This window comes from Ambystoma mexicanum, chromosome 11 (genome assembly GCF_040938575.1).
Source record: "Ambystoma mexicanum isolate Mex_15411 chromosome 11, UKY_AmexF1_1, whole genome shotgun sequence".
In the NCBI taxonomy this organism is placed as follows: domain Eukaryota; kingdom Metazoa; phylum Chordata; class Amphibia; order Caudata; family Ambystomatidae; genus Ambystoma; species Ambystoma mexicanum.
In genome coordinates, this window is record NC_090934.1 from 821,455,501 (window position 1) to 821,475,551 (window position 20,051).

At 46.4% G+C, this 20,051-nt stretch overlaps 15 non-coding genes across 15 annotated transcripts; all 15 read right to left on the minus strand.

Annotated features, from left to right (window-relative positions):
• Positions 1 to 38: 38 nt before the first annotated feature.
• On the minus strand, positions 39 to 112 carry TRNAN-GUU (transfer RNA asparagine (anticodon GUU)). Its single transcript has one exon. It is a non-coding gene; the product is annotated as a tRNA-Asn (tRNA).
• A 1,790-nt stretch (positions 113 to 1,902) lies between these two features.
• Positions 1,903 to 1,974, minus strand: TRNAW-CCA (transfer RNA tryptophan (anticodon CCA)). The gene has a single exon. It is a non-coding gene; the product is annotated as a tRNA-Trp (tRNA).
• Positions 1,975 to 2,279: 305 nt separating this feature from the next.
• On the minus strand, positions 2,280 to 2,353 carry TRNAN-GUU (transfer RNA asparagine (anticodon GUU)). The gene has a single exon. It is a non-coding gene; the product is annotated as a tRNA-Asn (tRNA).
• Positions 2,354 to 4,143: 1,790 nt separating this feature from the next.
• On the minus strand, positions 4,144 to 4,215 carry TRNAW-CCA (transfer RNA tryptophan (anticodon CCA)). Its single transcript has one exon. It is a non-coding gene; the product is annotated as a tRNA-Trp (tRNA).
• Positions 4,216 to 6,392: 2,177 nt separating this feature from the next.
• Positions 6,393 to 6,464, minus strand: TRNAW-CCA (transfer RNA tryptophan (anticodon CCA)). The gene has a single exon. It is a non-coding gene; the product is annotated as a tRNA-Trp (tRNA).
• Positions 6,465 to 6,777: 313 nt separating this feature from the next.
• TRNAN-GUU (transfer RNA asparagine (anticodon GUU)) lies at positions 6,778 to 6,851 on the minus strand. The gene has a single exon. It is a non-coding gene; the product is annotated as a tRNA-Asn (tRNA).
• A 1,789-nt stretch (positions 6,852 to 8,640) lies between these two features.
• On the minus strand, positions 8,641 to 8,712 carry TRNAW-CCA (transfer RNA tryptophan (anticodon CCA)). Its single transcript has one exon. It is a non-coding gene; the product is annotated as a tRNA-Trp (tRNA).
• Positions 8,713 to 10,889: 2,177 nt separating this feature from the next.
• TRNAW-CCA (transfer RNA tryptophan (anticodon CCA)) lies at positions 10,890 to 10,961 on the minus strand. Its single transcript has one exon. It is a non-coding gene; the product is annotated as a tRNA-Trp (tRNA).
• A 313-nt stretch (positions 10,962 to 11,274) lies between these two features.
• On the minus strand, positions 11,275 to 11,348 carry TRNAN-GUU (transfer RNA asparagine (anticodon GUU)). Its single transcript has one exon. It is a non-coding gene; the product is annotated as a tRNA-Asn (tRNA).
• Positions 11,349 to 13,137: 1,789 nt separating this feature from the next.
• Positions 13,138 to 13,209, minus strand: TRNAW-CCA (transfer RNA tryptophan (anticodon CCA)). The gene has a single exon. It is a non-coding gene; the product is annotated as a tRNA-Trp (tRNA).
• Positions 13,210 to 13,514: 305 nt separating this feature from the next.
• TRNAN-GUU (transfer RNA asparagine (anticodon GUU)) lies at positions 13,515 to 13,588 on the minus strand. The gene has a single exon. It is a non-coding gene; the product is annotated as a tRNA-Asn (tRNA).
• Positions 13,589 to 15,378: 1,790 nt separating this feature from the next.
• TRNAW-CCA (transfer RNA tryptophan (anticodon CCA)) lies at positions 15,379 to 15,450 on the minus strand. Its single transcript has one exon. It is a non-coding gene; the product is annotated as a tRNA-Trp (tRNA).
• A 313-nt stretch (positions 15,451 to 15,763) lies between these two features.
• On the minus strand, positions 15,764 to 15,837 carry TRNAN-GUU (transfer RNA asparagine (anticodon GUU)). Its single transcript has one exon. It is a non-coding gene; the product is annotated as a tRNA-Asn (tRNA).
• A 1,790-nt stretch (positions 15,838 to 17,627) lies between these two features.
• Positions 17,628 to 17,699, minus strand: TRNAW-CCA (transfer RNA tryptophan (anticodon CCA)). Its single transcript has one exon. It is a non-coding gene; the product is annotated as a tRNA-Trp (tRNA).
• Positions 17,700 to 19,841: 2,142 nt separating this feature from the next.
• Positions 19,842 to 19,913, minus strand: TRNAW-CCA (transfer RNA tryptophan (anticodon CCA)). Its single transcript has one exon. It is a non-coding gene; the product is annotated as a tRNA-Trp (tRNA).
• Between the last annotated feature and the right edge of the window lie 138 nt (positions 19,914 to 20,051).

The following is a 20,051-nucleotide window of genomic DNA, read 5'->3' on the forward strand; positions in this document are numbered from 1 at the left end:
CATAGTTGGTCACGCTGAATTTTTGAGCCAAAATGCACCGTCCCTGGGTGGGCTTGAACCACCAACCTTTCGGTTAACAGCCGAACGCGCTAACCGATTGCGCCACAGAGACTCATGCAGTGCTTACACTGGGGCCTGATTGGTGTGCTGTTTGCTTATGCTTCCCAGGCAACCTGAAAATATTTCTAAAATAGCTCTATTTCCCACAGCAAATCAGGGTATCAAGCACTTCCCTACCTCCCCTAATCCACAAACACAGGGGATTTAGTAGAGGACAGAGCCCATCAACAGTGCACCAAATGTCCTCTGTGTAGGCATAACTTGCTATGAGGAGAAAGCCACAGTTGCGCACTTGTGTTAAAAGGGGACAGTAGGCTGAACCCAGAGAACACGGGAGAAATGACTCAGGTTTACTGAGTGGAACACTCTGTGTCTTTGTGCCAAAAACAGCAGCGTCTTTTCGGTTAACAGCCGAACGCGCTAACCAATTGTGCCACAGAGACTCACTGGCATGTGTGTTCTGCCTTTGGCCTTATTGCATTGCTATTTTTTTCTGATTGGCAGAAAACCTGAACTTTTTTCTGAAAAAGGCATGCCTCTCTTAGCACTGCAGTGCATTAGACTGCTCCCTTGCTTCCCTGAGTCCCCAAATACACAACCACCTTGGGCACAATAGAAGACACATTCCAGCAGATTTAGCAAGAGTGCACCAAGGTTTCTATATGTAGGTACCTTGCTGAGAAGCAAGACCTGCAGTTGCATTCTTCTGTTAAAAGAGGGCAGCAGAGTGCACCAAGAGAACTTGGGGGAAGTAGCTTATGTTAACTACTTGCCATGATCTTTATAGATCCCACTGTTTGACTGGGTGAATTCTAATTTCTGGGGTAGAGTAAGCAATTTTTGGATCTAGATGCTGTGCGCAACAGGAATGCTATATACTGCACTGTACTGCTACTGAAAAGTTACCAATTTTACAGGATGTTCAGGTAAGCTTTGTTTCAGAAAACAACTTGCTAGAGGCCCTAGGACAGATTACTGGGACAAAGGAAGAGGGTTTGGGGATTAGCACATCTCCTATGAAAGGTACAGTCACGCCCGAGACAACTCTGAGTGCCTCCTCAAATTCTAAGAAATGCGAACTGGGGTCCTACGCCTTTTATTGCCAGTGGATCTTTGTGTTTCAGACAAATGTGCACGCCTCCCAGAGCCCCATGCAATGCACTTAGGGAAATGGGGGAAGGTGCTGTGCAACCCTCTCGCTGACAATGTCTCTCTTGTCTATAATGTATCTATGAGAGAGAGAGAAATAGGCAATGCGAGAGTGAAAAAGTAAAATGGAAGTGTGTCTACTGAGACCAGTATAAGTGGAAATCCTCACAATCCAGGACCGACAGTTGATTGGGAGGGCGCTTACAGGTTTCCGACACCAGACCGGTACCTGAACTCACAAACCCAAACTGCAAAGTGATGCCCATTGCCACTAGACTGCCGACCCCCTTTCGGGGCCCCAACATATATCCTTTAGTCACACCTAGAGTTCCCAGGACAGTGCAGCATTCAGCGATTACACGAAAATTTTGACAGCGCTAGGAGGCCATGCAAATGGCAGAGGTATGTTTTACAAAGCCCACGTAGCGTGCACAAAACAGCACATCAGTCAGGCCCACTTGAAGAGATGGTAAAGAGGAAATACTTCTGCTGCATCCAGTAAAACATAGAGATTGGCCTGCTTTAAAGGTTGACCATGTCCTTCATGGGTGTCTGTCAATATGATACTTCCCTGCTGCAAAGCTTACATTCGAAACGCCAGAACAACTAGGCCCAGAGCACAAAGATGCAGTCAGGTTGAAATAACGAGATACTGAAGAGCAATTTTGTATTTCAGAGTGGGAAAAGGAAGTATGACCCCGACGTGATTTGAACACACAACCTTCTGATCTGGAGTCAGACGCGCTACCATTGCGCCACGAGGTCCTTGTGGCAATCCACCTGGTGTGTCTGATGACAGAATAAAGGTAGGAGACGTACATGCACCTGCAGAGCCTCATTGCTTCTTTAGGTAGACTGGCTAGGATAGCTTCCTTCTGTGCATCAGTACACGCTGCAGCCACCATGAAGTCTTGATGTTTATGAATTGAATGGCAAGTTTTGAAAAACTAAAGCAAGCGAGAAGAATTGCTTGCAGTTTATTGGATTTTTTGGACGTCAGCAGACGAGACCTGCGAGAGGTAAACAGAAGTCCATAGTTGGTCACGCTGAATTTTTGAGCCAAAATGCACCGTCCCTGGGTGGGCTTGAACCACCAACCTTTCGGTTAACAGCCGAACGCGCTAACCGATTGCGCCACAGAGACTCATGCAGCTCTTACACAGGGGCCTGATTGGTGTGCTGTTTGCTTATGCTTCCCAGGCAACCTGAAAATATTTCTAAAATAGCTCTTTTTCCCACAGCAAATCAGGGTATCAAGCACTTCCCTACCTCCCCTAATCCACAAACACAGGGGATTTAGTAGAGGACAGAGCCCATCAACAGTGCACCAAATGCCCTCTGTGTAGGCATAACTTGCTATGAGGAGAAAGCCACAGTTGCGCACTTGTGTTAAAAGGGGACAGTAGGCTGAACCCAGAGAACACGGGAGAAATGACTCAGGTTTACTGAGTGGAACACTCTGTGTCTTTGTGCCAAAAACAGCAGCGTCTTTTCGGTTAACAGCCGAACGCGCTAACCAATTGCACCACAGAGACTCACTGGCATGTGTGTTCTGCCTTTGGCCTGATTGCATTGCTATTTTTTTCTGATTGGCAGAAAACCTGAACTTTTTTCTGAAAAAGGCATGCCTCTCTTAGCACTGCAGTGCATTAGAGTGCTCCCTTGCTTCCCTGAATCCCCAAATACACAACCACCTTGGGCACAATAGAAGACACATTCCAGCAGATTTAGCAAGATTGCACCAAGGATTCTATATGTAGGTACCTTGCTGAGAAGCAAGACCTGCAGTTGCATTCTTCTGTTAAAAGAGGGCAGCAGAGTGCACCAAGAGAACTTGGGGGAAGTAGCTTATGTTAACTACTTGCCATGCTCTTTATAGATCCCTCTGTTTGACTGGGTGAATTCTAATTTCTGGGGTAGAGTAAGCAATTTTTGGATCTAGATGCTGTGCGCAACAGGAATGCTATATACTGCACTGTACTGCTACTGAAAAGTTACCAATTTTACAGGATGTTCAGGTAAGCTTTGTTTCAGAAAACAACTTGCTAGAGGCACTAAGACAGATTACTGGGACAAAGGAAGAGGGTTTGGGGATTATCACATCTCATATGAAAGGTACAGTCACGCCCGAGACAACTCTGAGTGCCTCCTCAAATTCTAAGAAATGCGAACTGGGGTCCTACGCCTTTTATTGCCAGTGGATCTTTGTGTTTCAGACAAATGTGCACGCCTCCCAGAGCCCCTTGCAATGCACTTAGGGAAAGGGGGGAAGGTGCTGTGAAGCCCTCTCGCTGACAATGTCTCTCTTGTCTATAATGTAACTATGAGAGAGAGAGAAATAGGCAATGCAAGAGTGAAAAAGTAAAATGGAAATGTGTCTACTGAGACCAGTATAAGGGGAAATTCTCACAATCCAGGACCGACAGTTGATTGGGAGGGCGCTTACAGGTTTCCGACACCAGACCGGTACCTGAACTCACAAACCCAAACTGCAAAGTGATGCCCATTGCCACTAGACTGCCGACCCCCTTTCGGGGCCCCAACATATATCCTTTAGTCACACCTAGAGTTCCCAGGACAGTGCAGCATTCAGCGATTACACGAAAATTTTGACAGCGCTAGGAGGCCATGCAAATGGCAGAGGTATGTTTTACAAAGCCCACGTAGCGTGCACAAAACAGCACATCAGTCAGGCCCACTTGAAGAGATGGTAAAGAGGAAATACTTCTGCTGCATCCAGTAAAACATAGAGATTGGCCTGCTTTAAAGGTTGACCATGTCCTTCATGGGTGTCTGTCAATATGATACTTCCCTGCTGCAAAGCTTACATTCGAAACGCCAGAACAACTAGGCCCAGAGCACAAAGATGCAGTCAGGTTGAAATAACGAGATACTGAAGAGCAATTTTGTATTTCAGAGTGGGAAAAGGAAGTATGACCCCGACGTGATTTGAACACACAACCTTCTGATCTGGAGTCAGACGCGCTACCATTGCGCCACGAGGTCCTTGTGGCAATCCACCTGGTGTGTCTGATGACAGAATAAAGGTAGGAGACGTACATGCACCTGCAGAGCCTCATTGCTTCTTTAGGTAGACTGGCTAGGATAGCTTCCTTCTGTGCATCAGTACACGCTGCAGCCAAACCCTTCCCATGAAGTCTTGATGTTTATGAATTGAATGGCAAGTTTTGAAAAACTAAAGCAAGCGAGAAGAATTGCTTGCAGTTTATTGGATTTTTTGGACGTCAGCAGACGAGACCTGCGAGAGGTAAACAGAAGTCCATAGTTGGTCACGCTGAATTTTTGAGCCAAAATGCACCGGCCCTGGGTGGGCTTGAACCACCAACCTTTCGGTTTACAGCCGAACGCGCTAACCGATTGCGCCACAGAGACTCATGCAGCTCTTATACAGGGGCCTGATTGGTGTGCTGTTTGCTTATGCTTCCCAGGCAACCTGAAAATATTTCTAAAATAGCTCTTTTTCCCACAGCAAATCAGGGTATCAAGCACTTCCCTACCTCCCCTAATCCACAAACACAGGGGATTTAGTAGAGGACAGAGCCCATCAACAGTGCACCAAATGCCCTCTGTGTAGGCATAACTTGCTATGAGGTGAAAGCCACAGTTGCGCACTTGTGTTAAAAGGGGACAGTAGGCTGAACCCAGAGAACACGGGAGAAATGACTCAGGTTTACTGAGTGGAACACTCTGTGTCTTTGTGCCAAAAACAGCAGCGTCTTTTCGGTTAACAGCCGAACGCGCTAACCAATTGCACCACAGAGACTCACTGGCATGTGTGTTCTGCCTTTGGCCTGATTGCATTGCTATTTTTTTCTGATTGGCAGAAAACCTGAACTTTTTTCTGAAAAAGGCATGCCTCTCTTAGCACTGCAGTGCATTAGAGTGCTCCCTTGCTTCCCTGAATCCCCAAATACACAACCACCCTGGGCACAATAGAAGACACATTCCAGCAGATTTAGCAAGATTGCACCAAGGATTCTATATGTAGGTACCTTGCTGAGAAGCAAGACCTGCAGTTGCATTCTTCTGTTAAAAGAGGGCAGCAGAGTGCACCAAGAGAACTTGGGGGAAGTAGCTTATGTTAACTATTTGCCATGCTCTTTATAGATCCCTCTGTTTGACTGGGTGAATTCTAATTTCTGGGGTAGAGTAAGCAATTTTTGGATCTAGATGCTGTGCGCAACAGGAATGCTATATACTGCACTGTACTGCTACTGAAAAGTTACCAATTTTACAGGATGTTCAGGTAAGCTTTGTTTCAGAAAACAACTTGCTAGAGGCACTAAGACAGATTACTGGGACAAAGGAAGAGGGTTTGGGGATTAGCACATCTCATATGAAAGATACAGTCACGCCCGAGACAACTCTGAGTGCCTCCTCAAATTCTAAGAAATGCGAACTGGGGTCCTACGCCTTTTATTGCCAGTGGATCTTTGTGTTTCAGACAAATGTGCACGCCTCCCAGAGCCCCTTGCAATGCACTTAGGGAAAGGGGGGAAGGTGCTGTGAAGCCCTCTCGCTGACAATGTCTCTCTTGTCTATAATGTAACTATGAGAGAGAGAGAAATAGGCAATGCGAGAGTGAAAAAGTAAAATGGAAATGTGTCTACTGAGACCAGTATAAGGGGAAATTCTCACAATCCAGGACCGACAGTTGATTGGGAGGGCGCTTACAGGTTTCCGACACCAGACCGGTACCTGAACTCACAAACCCAAACTGCAAAGTGATGCCCATTGCCACTAGACTGCCGACCCCCTTTCGGGGCCCCAACATATATCCTTTAGTCACACCTAGAGTTCCCAGGACAGTGCAGCATTCAGCGATTACACGAAAATTTTGACAGCGCTAGGAGGCCATGCAAATGGCAGAGGTATGTTTTACAAAGCCCACGTAGCGTGCACAAAACAGCACATCAGTCAGGCCCACTTGAAGAGATGGTAAAGAGGAAATACTTCTGCTGCATCCAGTAAAACATAGAGATTGGCCTGCTTTAAAGGTTGACCATGTCCTTCATGGGTGTCTGTCAATATGATACTTCCCTGCTGCAAAGCTTACATTCGAAACGCCAGAACAACTAGGCCCAGAGCACAAAGATGCAGTCAGGTTGAAATAACGAGATACTGAAGAGCAATTTTGTATTTCAGAGAGGGAAAAGGAAGTATGACCCCGACGTGATTTGAACACACAACCTTCTGATCTGGAGTCAGACGCGCTACCATTGCGCCACGAGGTCCTTGTGGCAATCCACCTGGTGTGTCTGATGACAGAATAAAGGTAGGAGACGTACATGCACCTGCAGAGCCTCATTGCTTCTTTAGGTAGACTGGCTAGGATAGCTTCCTTCTGTGCATCAGTACACGCTGCAGCCAAACCCTTCCCATGAAGTCTTGATGTTTATGAATTGAATGGCAAGTTTTGAAAAACTAAAGCAAGCGAGAAGAATTGCTTGCAGTTTATTGGATTTTTTGGACGTCAGCAGACGAGACCTGCGAGAGGTAAACAGAAGTTCATAGTTGGTCATGCTGAATTTTTGAGCCAAAATGCACCGTCCCTGGGTGGGCTTGAACCACCAACCTTTCGGTTAACAGCCGAACGCGCTAACCGATTGCGCCACAGAGACTCATGCAGTTCTTCCACAGGGGCCTGATTGGTGTGCTGTTTGCTTATGCTTCCCAGGCAACCTGAAAATATTTCTAAAATAGCTCTATTTCCCACAGCAAATCAGGGTATCAAGCACTTCCCTACCTCCCCTAATCCACAAACACAGGGGATTTAGTAGAGGACAGAGCCCATCAACAGTGCACCAAATGTCCTCTGTGTAGGCATAACTTGCTATGAGGAGAAAGCCACAGTTGCGCACTTGTGTTAAAAGGGGACAGTAGGCTGAACCCAGAGAACACGGGAGAAATGACTCAGGTTTACTGAGTGGAACACTCTGTGTCTTTGTGCCAAAAACAGCAGCGTCTTTTCGGTTAACAGCCGAACGCGCTAACCAATTGTGCCACAGAGACTCACTGGCATGTGTGTTCTGCCTTTGGCCTGATTGCATTGCTATTTTTTTCTGATTGGCAGAAAACCTGAACTTTTTCTGAAAAAGGCATGCCTCTCTTAGCACTGCAGTGCATTACACTGCTCCCTTGCTTCCCTGAGTCCCCAAATACACAACCACCTTGGGCACAATAGAAGACACATTCCAGCAGATTTAGCAAGAGTGCACCAAGGTTTCTATATGTAGGTACCTTGCTGAGAAGCAAGACCTGCAGTTGCATTCTTCTGTTAAAAGAGGGCAGCAGAGTGCACCAAGAGAACTTGGGGGAAGTAGCTTATGTTAACTACTTGCCATGATCTTTATAGATCCCTCTGTTTGACTGGGTGAATTCTAATTTCTGGGGTAGAGTAAGCAATTTTTGGATCTAGATGCTGTGCGCAACAGGAATGCTATATACTGCACTGTACTGCTACTGAAAAGTTACCAATTTTACAGGATGTTCAGGTAAGCTTTGTTTCAGAAAACAACTTGCTAGAGGCCCTAGGACAGATTACTGGGACAAAGGAAGAGGGTTTGGGGATTAGCACATCTCCTATGAAAGGTACAGTCACGCCCGAGACAACTCTGAGTGCCTCCTCAAATTCTAAGAAATGCGAACTGGGGTCCTACGCCTTTTATTGCCAGTGGATCTTTGTGTTTCAGACAAATGTGCACGCCTCCCAGAGCCCCATGCAATGCACTTAGGGAAATGGGGGAAGGTGCTGTGCAACCCTCTCGCTGACAATGTCTCTCTTGTCTATAATGTATCTATGAGAGAGAGAGAAATAGGCAATGCGAGAGTGAAAAAGTAAAATGGAAATGTGTCTACTGAGACCAGTATAAGGGGAAATCCTCACAATCCAGGACCGACAGTTGATTGGGAGGGCGCTTACAGTTTTCTGACACCAGACCGGTACCTGAACTCACAAACCCAAACTGCAAAGTGATGCCCATTGCCACTAGACTGCCGACCCCCTTTCGGGGCCCCAACATATATCCTTTAATCACACCTAGAGTTCCCAGGACAGTGCAGCATTCAGCGATTACACGAAAATTTTGACAGCGCTAGGAGGCCATGCAAATGGCAGAGGTATGTTTTACAAAGCCCACGTAGCGTGCACAAAACAGCACATCAGTCAGGCCCACTTGAAGAGATGGTAAAGAGGAAATACTTCTGCTGCATCCAGTAAAACATAGAGATTGGCCTGCTTTAAAGGTTGACCATGTCCTTCATGGGTGTCTGTCAATATGATACTTCCCTGCTGCAAAGCTTACATTCGAAACGCCAGAACAACTAGGCCCAGAGCACAAAGATGCAGTCAGGTTGAAATAACGAGATACTGAAGAGCAATTTTGTATTTCAGAGTGGGAAAAGGAAGTATGACCCCGACGTGATTTGAACACACAACCTTCTGATCTGGAGTCAGACGCGCTACCATTGCGCCACGAGGTCCTTGTGGCAATCCACCTGGTGTGTCTGATGACAGAATAAAGGTAGGAGACGTACATGCACCTGCAGAGCCTCATTGCTTCTTTAGGTAGACTGGCTAGGATAGCTTCCTTCTGTGCATCAGTACACGCTGCAGCCAAACCCTTCCCATGAAGTCTTGATGTTTATGAATTGAATGGCAAGTTTTGAAAAACTAAAGCAAGCGAGAAGAATTGCTTGCAGTTTATTGGATTTTTTGGACGTCAGCAGACGAGACCTGCGAGAGGTAAACAGAAGTCCATAGTTGGTCACGCTGAATTTTTGAGCCAAAATGCACCGGCCCTGGGTGGGCTTGAACCACCAACCTTTCGGTTTACAGCCGAACGCGCTAACCGATTGCGCCACAGAGACTCATGCAGCTCTTATACAGGGGCCTGATTGGTGTGCTGTTTGCTTATGCTTCCCAGGCAACCTGAAAATATTTCTAAAATAGCTCTTTTTCCCACAGCAAATCAGGGTATCAAGCACTTCCCTACCTCCCCTAATCCACAAACACAGGGGATTTAGTAGAGGACAGAGCCCATCAACAGTGCACCAAATGCCCTCTGTGTAGGCATAACTTGCTATGAGGTGAAAGCCACAGTTGCGCACTTGTGTTAAAAGGGGACAGTAGGCTGAACCCAGAGAACACGGGAGAAATGACTCAGGTTTACTGAGTGGAACACTCTGTGTCTTTGTGCCAAAAACAGCAGCGTCTTTTCGGTTAACAGCCGAACGCGCTAACCAATTGCACCACAGAGACTCACTGGCATGTGTGTTCTGCCTTTGGCCTGATTGCATTGCTATTTTTTTCTGATTGGCAGAAAACCTGAACTTTTTTCTGAAAAAGGCATGCCTCTCTTAGCACTGCAGTGCATTAGAGTGCTCCCTTGCTTCCCTGAATCCCCAAATACACAACCACCCTGGGCACAATAGAAGACACATTCCAGCAGATTTAGCAAGATTGCACCAAGGATTCTATATGTAGGTACCTTGCTGAGAAGCAAGACCTGCAGTTGCATTCTTCTGTTAAAAGAGGGCAGCAGAGTGCACCAAGAGAACTTGGGGGAAGTAGCTTATGTTAACTATTTGCCATGCTCTTTATAGATCCCTCTGTTTGACTGGGTGAATTCTAATTTCTGGGGTAGAGTAAGCAATTTTTGGATCTAGATGCTGTGCGCAACAGGAATGCTATATACTGCACTGTACTGCTACTGAAAAGTTACCAATTTTACAGGATGTTCAGGTAAGCTTTGTTTCAGAAAACAACTTGCTAGAGGCACTAAGACAGATTACTGGGACAAAGGAAGAGGGTTTGGGGATTAGCACATCTCATATGAAAGATACAGTCACGCCCGAGACAACTCTGAGTGCCTCCTCAAATTCTAAGAAATGCGAACTGGGGTCCTACGCCTTTTATTGCCAGTGGATCTTTGTGTTTCAGACAAATGTGCACGCCTCCCAGAGCCCCTTGCAATGCACTTAGGGAAAGGGGGGAAGGTGCTGTGAAGCCCTCTCGCTGACAATGTCTCTCTTGTCTATAATGTAACTATGAGAGAGAGAGAAATAGGCAATGCGAGAGTGAAAAAGTAAAATGGAAATGTGTCTACTGAGACCAGTATAAGGGGAAATTCTCACAATCCAGGACCGACAGTTGATTGGGAGGGCGCTTACAGGTTTCCGACACCAGACCGGTACCTGAACTCACAAACCCAAACTGCAAAGTGATGCCCATTGCCACTAGACTGCCGACCCCCTTTCGGGGCCCCAACATATATCCTTTAGTCACACCTAGAGTTCCCAGGACAGTGCAGCATTCAGCGATTACACGAAAATTTTGACAGCGCTAGGAGGCCATGCAAATGGCAGAGGTATGTTTTACAAAGCCCACGTAGCGTGCACAAAACAGCACATCAGTCAGGCCCACTTGAAGAGATGGTAAAGAGGAAATACTTCTGCTGCATCCAGTAAAACATAGAGATTGGCCTGCTTTAAAGGTTGACCATGTCCTTCATGGGTGTCTGTCAATATGATACTTCCCTGCTGCAAAGCTTACATTCGAAACGCCAGAACAACTATGCCCAGAGCACAAAGATGCAGTCAGGTTGAAATAACGAGATACTGAAGAGCAATTTTGTATTTCAGAGAGGGAAAAGGAAGTATGACCCCGACGTGATTTGAACACACAACCTTCTGATCTGGAGTCAGACGCGCTACCATTGCGCCACGAGGTCCTTGTGGCAATCCACCTGGTGTGTCTGATGACAGAATAAAGGTAGGAGACGTACATGCACCTGCAGAGCCTCATTGCTTCTTTAGGTAGACTGGCTAGGATAGCTTCCTTCTGTGCATCAGTACACGCTGCAGCCAAACCCTTCCCATGAAGTCTTGATGTTTATGAATTGAATGGCAAGTTTTGAAAAACTAAAGCAAGCGAGAAGAATTGCTTGCAGTTTATTGGATTTTTTGGACGTCAGCAGACGAGACCTGCGAGAGGTAAACAGAAGTTCATAGTTGGTCATGCTGAATTTTTGAGCCAAAATGCACCGTCCCTGGGTGGGCTTGAACCACCAACCTTTCGGTTAACAGCCGAACGCGCTAACCGATTGCGCCACAGAGACTCATGCAGTTCTTACACAGGGGCCTGATTGGTGTGCTGTTTGCTTATGCTTCCCAGGCAACCTGAAAATATTTCTAAAATAGCTCTATTTCCCACAGCAAATCAGGGTATCAAGCACTTCCCTACCTCCCCTAATCCACAAACACAGGGGATTTAGTAGAGGACAGAGCCCATCAACAGTGCACCAAATGTCCTCTGTGTAGGCATAACTTGCTATGAGGAGAAAGCCACAGTTGCGCACTTGTGTTAAAAGGGGACAGTAGGCTGAACCCAGAGAACACGGGAGAAATGACTCAGGTTTACTGAGTGGAACACTCTGTGTCTTTGTGCCAAAAACAGCAGCGTCTTTTCGGTTAACAGCCGAACGCGCTAACCAATTGTGCCACAGAGACTCACTGGCATGTGTGTTCTGCCTTTGGCCTGATTGCATTGCTATTTTTTTCTGATTGGCAGAAAACCTGAACTTTTTCTGAAAAAGGCATGCCTCTCTTAGCACTGCAGTGCATTAGACTGCTCCCTTGCTTCCCTGAGTCCCCAAATACACAACCACCTTGGGCACAATAGAAGACACATTCCAGCAGATTTAGCAAGAGTGCACCAAGGTTTCTATATGTAGGTACCTTGCTGAGAAGCAAGACCTGCAGTTGCATTCTTCTGTTAAAAGAGGGCAGCAGAGTGCACCAAGAGAACTTGGGGGAAGTAGCTTATGTTAACTACTTGCCATGATCTTTATAGATCCCTCTGTTTGACTGGGTGAATTCTAATTTCTGGGGTAGAGTAAGCAATTTTTGGATCTAGATGCTGTGCGCAACAGGAATGCTATATACTGCACTGTACTGCTACTGAAAAGTTACCAATTTTACAGGATGTTCAGGTAAGCTTTGTTTCAGAAAACAACTTGCTAGAGGCCCTAGGACAGATTACTGGGACAAAGGAAGAGGGTTTGGGGATTAGCACATCTCCTATGAAAGGTACAGTCACGCCCGAGACAACTCTGAGTGCCTCCTCAAATTCTAAGAAATGCGAACTGGGGTCCTACGCCTTTTATTGCCAGTGGATCTTTGTGTTTCAGACAAATGTGCACGCCTCCCAGAGCCCCATGCAATGCACTTAGGGAAATGGGGGAAGGTGCTGTGCAACCCTCTCGCTGACAATGTCTCTCTTGTCTATAATGTATCTATGAGAGAGAGAGAAATAGGCAATGCGAGAGTGAAAAAGTAAAATGGAAATGTGTCTACTGAGACCAGTATAAGGGGAAATCCTCACAATCCAGGACCGACAGTTGATTGGGAGGGCGCTTACAGTTTTCTGACACCAGACCGGTACCTGAACTCACAAACCCAAACTGCAAAGTGATGCCCATTGCCACTAGACTGCCGACCCCCTTTCGGGGCCCCAACATATATCCTTTAATCACACCTAGAGTTCCCAGGACAGTGCAGCATTCAGCGATTACACGAAAATTTTGACAGCGCTAGGAGGCCATGCAAATGGCAGAGGTATGTTTTACAAAGCCCACGTAGCGTGCACAAAACAGCACATCAGTCAGGCCCACTTGAAGAGATGGTAAAGAGGAAATACTTCTGCTGCATCCAGTAAAACATAGAGATTGGCCTGCTTTAAAGGTTGACCATGTCCTTCATGGGTGTCTGTCAATATGATACTTCCCTGCTGCAAAGCTTACATTCGAAACGCCAGAACAACTAGGCCCAGAGCACAAAGATGCAGTCAGGTTGAAATAACGAGATACTGAAGAGCAATTTTGTATTTCAGAGTGGGAAAAGGAAGTATGACCCCGACGTGATTTGAACACACAACCTTCTGATCTGGAGTCAGACGCGCTACCATTGCGCCACGAGGTCCTTGTGGCAATCCACCTGGTGTGTCTGATGACAGAATAAAGGTAGTAGACGTACATGCACCTGCAGAGCCTCATTGCTTCTTTAGGTAGACTGGCTAGGATAGCTTCCTTCTGTGCATCAGTACACGCTGCAGCCACCATGAAGTCTTGATGTTTATGAATTGAATGGCAAGTTTTGAAAAACTAAAGCAAGCGAGAAGAATTGCTTGCAGTTTATTGGATTTTTTGGACGTCAGCAGACGAGACCTGCGAGAGGTAAACAGAAGTCCATAGTTGGTCACGCTGAATTTTTGAGCCAAAATGCACCGTCCCTGGGTGGGCTTGAACCACCAACCTTTCGGTTAACAGCCGAACGCGCTAACCGATTGCGCCACAGAGACTCATGCAGCTCTTACACAGGGGCCTGATTGGTGTGCTGTTTGCTTATGCTTCCCAGGCAACCTGAAAATATTTCTAAAATAGCTCTTTTTCCCACAGCAAATCAGGGTATCAAGCACTTCCCTACCTCCCCTAATCCACAAACACAGGGGATTTAGTAGAGGACAGAGCCCATCAACAGTGCACCAAATGCCCTCTGTGTAGGCATAACTTGCTATGAGGAGAAAGCCACAGTTGCGCACTTGTGTTAAAAGGGGACAGTAGGCTGAACCCAGAGAACACGGGAGAAATGACTCAGGTTTACTGAGTGGAACACTCTGTGTCTTTGTGCCAAAAACAGCAGCGTCTTTTCGGTTAACAGCCGAACGCGCTAACCAATTGCACCACAGAGACTCACTGGCATGTGTGTTCTGCCTTTGGCCTGATTGCATTGCTATTTTTTTCTGATTGGCAGAAAACCTGAACTTTTTTCTGAAAAAGGCATGCCTCTCTTAGCACTGCAGTGCATTAGAGTGCTCCCTTGCTTCCCTGAATCCCCAAATACACAACCACCTTGGGCACAATAGAAGACACATTCCAGCAGATTTAGCAAGATTGCACCAAGGATTCTATATGTAGGTACCTTGCTGAGAAGCAAGACCTGCAGTTGCATTCTTCTGTTAAAAGAGGGCAGCAGAGTGCACCAAGAGAACTTGGGGGAAGTAGCTTATGTTAACTACTTGCCATGCTCTTTATAGATCCCTCTGTTTGACTGGGTGAATTCTAATTTCTGGGGTAGAGTAAGCAATTTTTGGATCTAGATGCTGTGCGCAACAGGAATGCTATATACTGCACTGTACTGCTACTGAAAAGTTACCAATTTTACAGGATGTTCAGGTAAGCTTTGTTTCAGAAAACAACTTGCTAGAGGCACTAAGACAGATTACTGGGACAAAGGAAGAGGGTTTGGGGATTATCACATCTCATATGAAAGGTACAGTCACGCCCGAGACAACTCTGAGTGCCTCCTCAAATTCTAAGAAATGCGAACTGGGGTCCTACGCCTTTTATTGCCAGTGGATCTTTGTGTTTCAGACAAATGTGCACGCCTCCCAGAGCCCCTTGCAATGCACTTAGGGAAAGGGGGGAAGGTGCTGTGAAGCCCTCTCGCTGACAATGTCTCTCTTGTCTATAATGTAACTATGAGAGAGAGAGAAATAGGCAATGCAAGAGTGAAAAAGTAAAATGGAAATGTGTCTACTGAGACCAGTATAAGGGGAAATTCTCACAATCCAGGACCGACAGTTGATTGGGAGGGCGCTTACAGGTTTCCGACACCAGACCGGTACCTGAACTCACAAACCCAAACTGCAAAGTGATGCCCATTGCCACTAGACTGCCGACCCCCTTTCGGGGCCCCAACATATATCCTTTAGTCACACCTAGAGTTCCCAGGACAGTGCAGCATTCAGCGATTACACGAAAATTTTGACAGCGCTAGGAGGCCATGCAAATGGCAGAGGTATGTTTTACAAAGCCCACGTAGCGTGCACAAAACAGCACATCAGTCAGGCCCACTTGAAGAGATGGTAAAGAGGAAATACTTCTGCTGCATCCAGTAAAACATAGAGATTGGCCTGCTTTAAAGGTTGACCATGTCCTTCATGGGTGTCTGTCAATATGATACTTCCCTGCTGCAAAGCTTACATTCGAAACGCCAGAACAACTAGGCCCAGAGCACAAAGATGCAGTCAGGTTGAAATAACGAGATACTGAAGAGCAATTTTGTATTTCAGAGTGGGAAAAGGAAGTATGACCCCGACGTGATTTGAACACACAACCTTCTGATCTGGAGTCAGACGCGCTACCATTGCGCCACGAGGTCCTTGTGGCAATCCACCTGGTGTGTCTGATGACAGAATAAAGGTAGGAGACGTACATGCACCTGCAGAGCCTCATTGCTTCTTTAGGTAGACTGGCTAGGATAGCTTCCTTCTGTGCATCAGTACACGCTGCAGCCAAACCCTTCCCATGAAGTCTTGATGTTTATGAATTGAATGGCAAGTTTTGAAAAACTAAAGCAAGCGAGAAGAATTGCTTGCAGTTTATTGGATTTTTTGGACGTCAGCAGACGAGACCTGCGAGAGGTAAACAGAAGTCCATAGTTGGTCACGCTGAATTTTTGAGCCAAAATGCACCGGCCCTGGGTGGGCTTGAACCACCAACCTTTCGGTTAACAGCCGAACGCGCTAACCGATTGCGCCACAGAGACTCATGCAGCTCTTATACAGGGGCCTGATTGGTGTGCTGTTTGCTTATGCTTCCCAGGCAACCTGAAAATATTTCTAAAATAGCTCTTTTTCCCACAGCAAATCAGGGTATCAAGCACTTCCCTACCTCCCCTAATCCACAAACACAGGGGATTTAGTAGAGGACAGAGCCCATCAACAGTGCACCAAATGCCCTCTGTGTAGGCATAACTTGCTATGAGGTGAAAGCCACAGTTGCGCACTTGTGTTAAAAGGGGACAGTAGGCTGAACCCAGAGAACACGGGAGAAATGACTCAGGTTTACTGAGTGGAACACTCTGTGTCTTTGTGCCAAAAACAGCAGCGTCTTTTCGGTTAACAGCCGAACGCGCTAACCAATTGCACCACAGAGACTCACTGGCATGTGTGTTCTGCCTTTGGCCTGATTGCATTGCTATTTTTTTCTGATTGGCAGAAAACCTGAACTTTTTTCTGAAAAAGGCATGCCTCTCTTAGCACTGCAGTGCATTAGAGTGCTCCCTTGCTTCCCTGAATCCCCAAATACACAACCACCCTGGGCACAATAGAAGACACATTCCAGCAGATTTAGCAAGATTGCACCAAGGATTCTATATGTAGGTACCTTGCTGAGAAGCAAGACCTGCAGTTGCATTCTTCTGTTAAAAGAGGGCAGCAGAGTGCACCAAGAGAACTTGGGGGAAGTAGCTTATGTTAACTATTTGCCATGCTCTTTATAGATCCCTCTGTTTGACTGGGTGAATTCTAATTTCTGGGGTAGAGTAAGCAATTTTTGGATCTAGATGCTGTGCGCAACAGGAATGCTATATACTGCACTGTACTGCTACTGAAAAGTTACCAATTTTACAGGATGTTCAGGTAAGCTTTGTTTCAGAAAACAACTTGCTAGAGGCACTAAGACAGATTACTGGGACAAAGGAAGAGGGTTTGGGGATTAGCACATCTCATATGAAAGATACAGTCACGCCCGAGACAACTCTGAGTGCCTCCTCAAATTCTAAGAAATGCGAACTGGGGTCCTACGCCTTTTATTGCCAGTGGATCTTTGTGTTTCAGACAAATGTGCACGCCTCCCAGAGCCCCTTGCAATGCACTTAGGGAAAGGGGGGAAGGTGCTGTGAAGCCCTCTCGCTGACAATGTCTCTCTTGTCTATAATGTAACTATGAGAGAGAGAGAAATAGGCAATGCGAGAGTGAAAAAGTAAAATGGAAATGTGTCTACTGAGACCAGTATAAGGGGAAATTCTCACAATCCAGGACCGACAGTTGATTGGGAGGGCGCTTACAGGTTTCCGACACCAGACCGGTACCTGAACTCACAAACCCAAACTGCAAAGTGATGCCCATTGCCACTAGACTGCCGACCCCCTTTCGGGGCCCCAACATATATCCTTTAGTCACACCTAGAGTTCCCAGGACAGTGCAGCATTCAGCGATTACACGAAAATTTTGACAGCGCTAGGAGGCCATGCAAATGGCAGAGGTATGTTTTACAAAGCCCACGTAGCGTGCACAAAACAGCACATCAGTCAGGCCCACTTGAAGAGATGGTAAAGAGGAAATACTTCTGCTGCATCCAGTAAAACATAGAGATTGGCCTGCTTTAAAGGTTGACCATGTCCTTCATGGGTGTCTGTCAATATGATACTTCCCTGCTGCAAAGCTTACATTCGAAACGCCAGAACAACTAGGCCCAGAGCACAAAGATGCAGTCAGGTTGAAATAACGAGATACTGAAGAGCAATTTTGTATTTCAGAGAGGGAAAAGGAAGTATGACCCCGACGTGATTTGAACACACAACCTTCTGATCTGGAGTCAGACGCGCTACCATTGCGCCACGAGGTCCTTGTGGCAATCCACCTGGTGTGTCTGATGACAGAATAAAGGTAGGAGACGTACATGCACCTGCAGAGCCTCATTGCTTCTTTAGGTAGACTGGCTAGGATAGCTTCCTTCTGTGCATCAGTACACGCTGCAGCCAAACCCTTCCCATGAAGTCTTGATGTTTATGAATTGAATGGCAAGTTTTGAAAAACTAAAGCAAGCGAGAAGAATTGCTTGCAGTTTATTGGATTTTTTGGACGTCAGCAGACGAGACCTGCGAGAGGTAAACAGAAGTTCATAGTTGGTCATGCTGAATTTTTGAGCCAAAATGCACCGTCCCTGCCGAACGCGCTAACCGATTGCGCCACAGAGACTCATGCAGTTCTTACACAGGGGCCTGATTGGTGTGCTGTTTGCTTATGCTTCCCAGGCAACCTGAAAATATTTCTAAAATAGCTCTATTTCCCACAGCAAATCAGGGTATCAAGCACTTCCCTACCTCCCCTAATCCACAAACACAGGGGATTTAGTAGAGGACAGAGCCCATCAACAGTGCACCAAATGTCCTCTGTGTAGGCATAACTTGCTATGAGGAGAAAGCCACAGTTGCGCACTTGTGTTAAAAGGGGACAGTAGGCTGAACCCAGAGAACACGGGAGAAATGACTCAGGTTTACTGAGTGGAACACTCTGTGTCTTTGTGCCAAAAACAGCAGCGTCTTTTCGGTTAACAGCCGAACGCGCTAACCAATTGTGCCACAGAGACTCACTGGCATGTGTGTTCTGCCTTTGGCCTGATTGCATTGCTATTTTTTTCTGATTGGCAGAAAACCTGAACTTTTTCTGAAAAAGGCATGCCTCTCTTAGCACTGCAGTGCATTAGACTGCTCCCTTGCTTCCCTGAGTCCCCAAATACACAACCACCTTGGGCACAATAGAAGACACATTCCAGCAGATTTAGCAAGAGTGCACCAAGGTTTCTATATGTAGGTACCTTGCTGAGAAGCAAGACCTGCAGTTGCATTCTTCTGTTAAAAGAGGGCAGCAGAGTGCACCAAGAGAACTTGGGGGAAGTAGCTTATGTTAACTACTTGCCATGATCTTTATAGATCCCTCTGTTTGACTGGGTGAATTCTAATTTCTGGGGTAGAGTAAGCAATTTTTGGATCTAGATGCTGTGCGCAACAGGAATGCTATATACTGCACTGTACTGCTACTGAAAAGTTACCAATTTTACAGGATGTTCAGGTAAGCTTTGTTTCAGAAAACAACTTGCTAGAGGCCCTAGGACAGATTACTGGGACAAAGGAAGAGGGTTTGGGGATTAGCACATCTCCTATGAAAGGTACAGTCACGCCCGAGACAACTCTGAGTGCCTCCTCAAATTCTAAGAAATGCGAACTGGGGTCCTACGCCTTTTATTGCCAGTGGATCTTTGTGTTTCAGACAAATGTGCACGCCTCCCAGAGCCCCATGCAATGCACTTAGGGAAATGGGGGAAGGTGCTGTGCAACCCTCTCGCTGACAATGTCTCTCTTGTCTATAATGTATCTATGAGAGAGAGAGAAATAGGCAATGCGAGAGTGAAAAAGTAAAATGGAAATGTGTCTACTGAGACCAGTATAAGGGGAAATCCTCACAATCCAGGACCGACAGTTGATTGGGAGGGCGCTTACAGTTTTCTGACACCAGACCGGTACCTGAACTCACAAACCCAAACTGCAAAGTGATGCCCATTGCCACTAGACTGCCGACCCCCTTTCGGGGCCCCAACATATATCCTTTAATCACACCTAGAGTTCCCAGGACAGTGCAGCATTCAGCGATTACACGAAAATTTTGACAGCGCTAGGAGGCCATGCAAATGGCAGAGGTATGTTTTACAAAGCCCACGTAGCGTGCACAAAACAGCACATCAGTCAGGCCCACTTGAAGAGATGGTAAAGAGGAAATACTTCTGCTGCATCCAGTAAAACATAGAGATTGGCCTGCTTTAAAGGTTGACCATGTCCTTCATGGGTGTCTGTCAATATGATACTTCCCTGCTGCAAAGCTTACATTCGAAACGCCAGAACAACTAGGCCCAGAGCACAAAGATGCAGTCAGGTTGAAATAACGAGATACTGAAGAGCAATTTTGTATTTCAGAGTGGGAAAAGGAAGTATGACCCCGACGTGATTCGAACACACAACCTTCGGATCTGGAGTCAGACGCGCTACCATTGCGCCACGAGGTCCTTGTGGCAATCCTCCTGGTGTGTCTGATGACAGAATAAAGGTAGGAGACGTACATGCACCTGCAGAGCCTCATTGCTTCTTTAGGTAGACTGGCTAGGATAGCTTCCTTCTGTGCATCAGTATACGCTGCAGCCAAA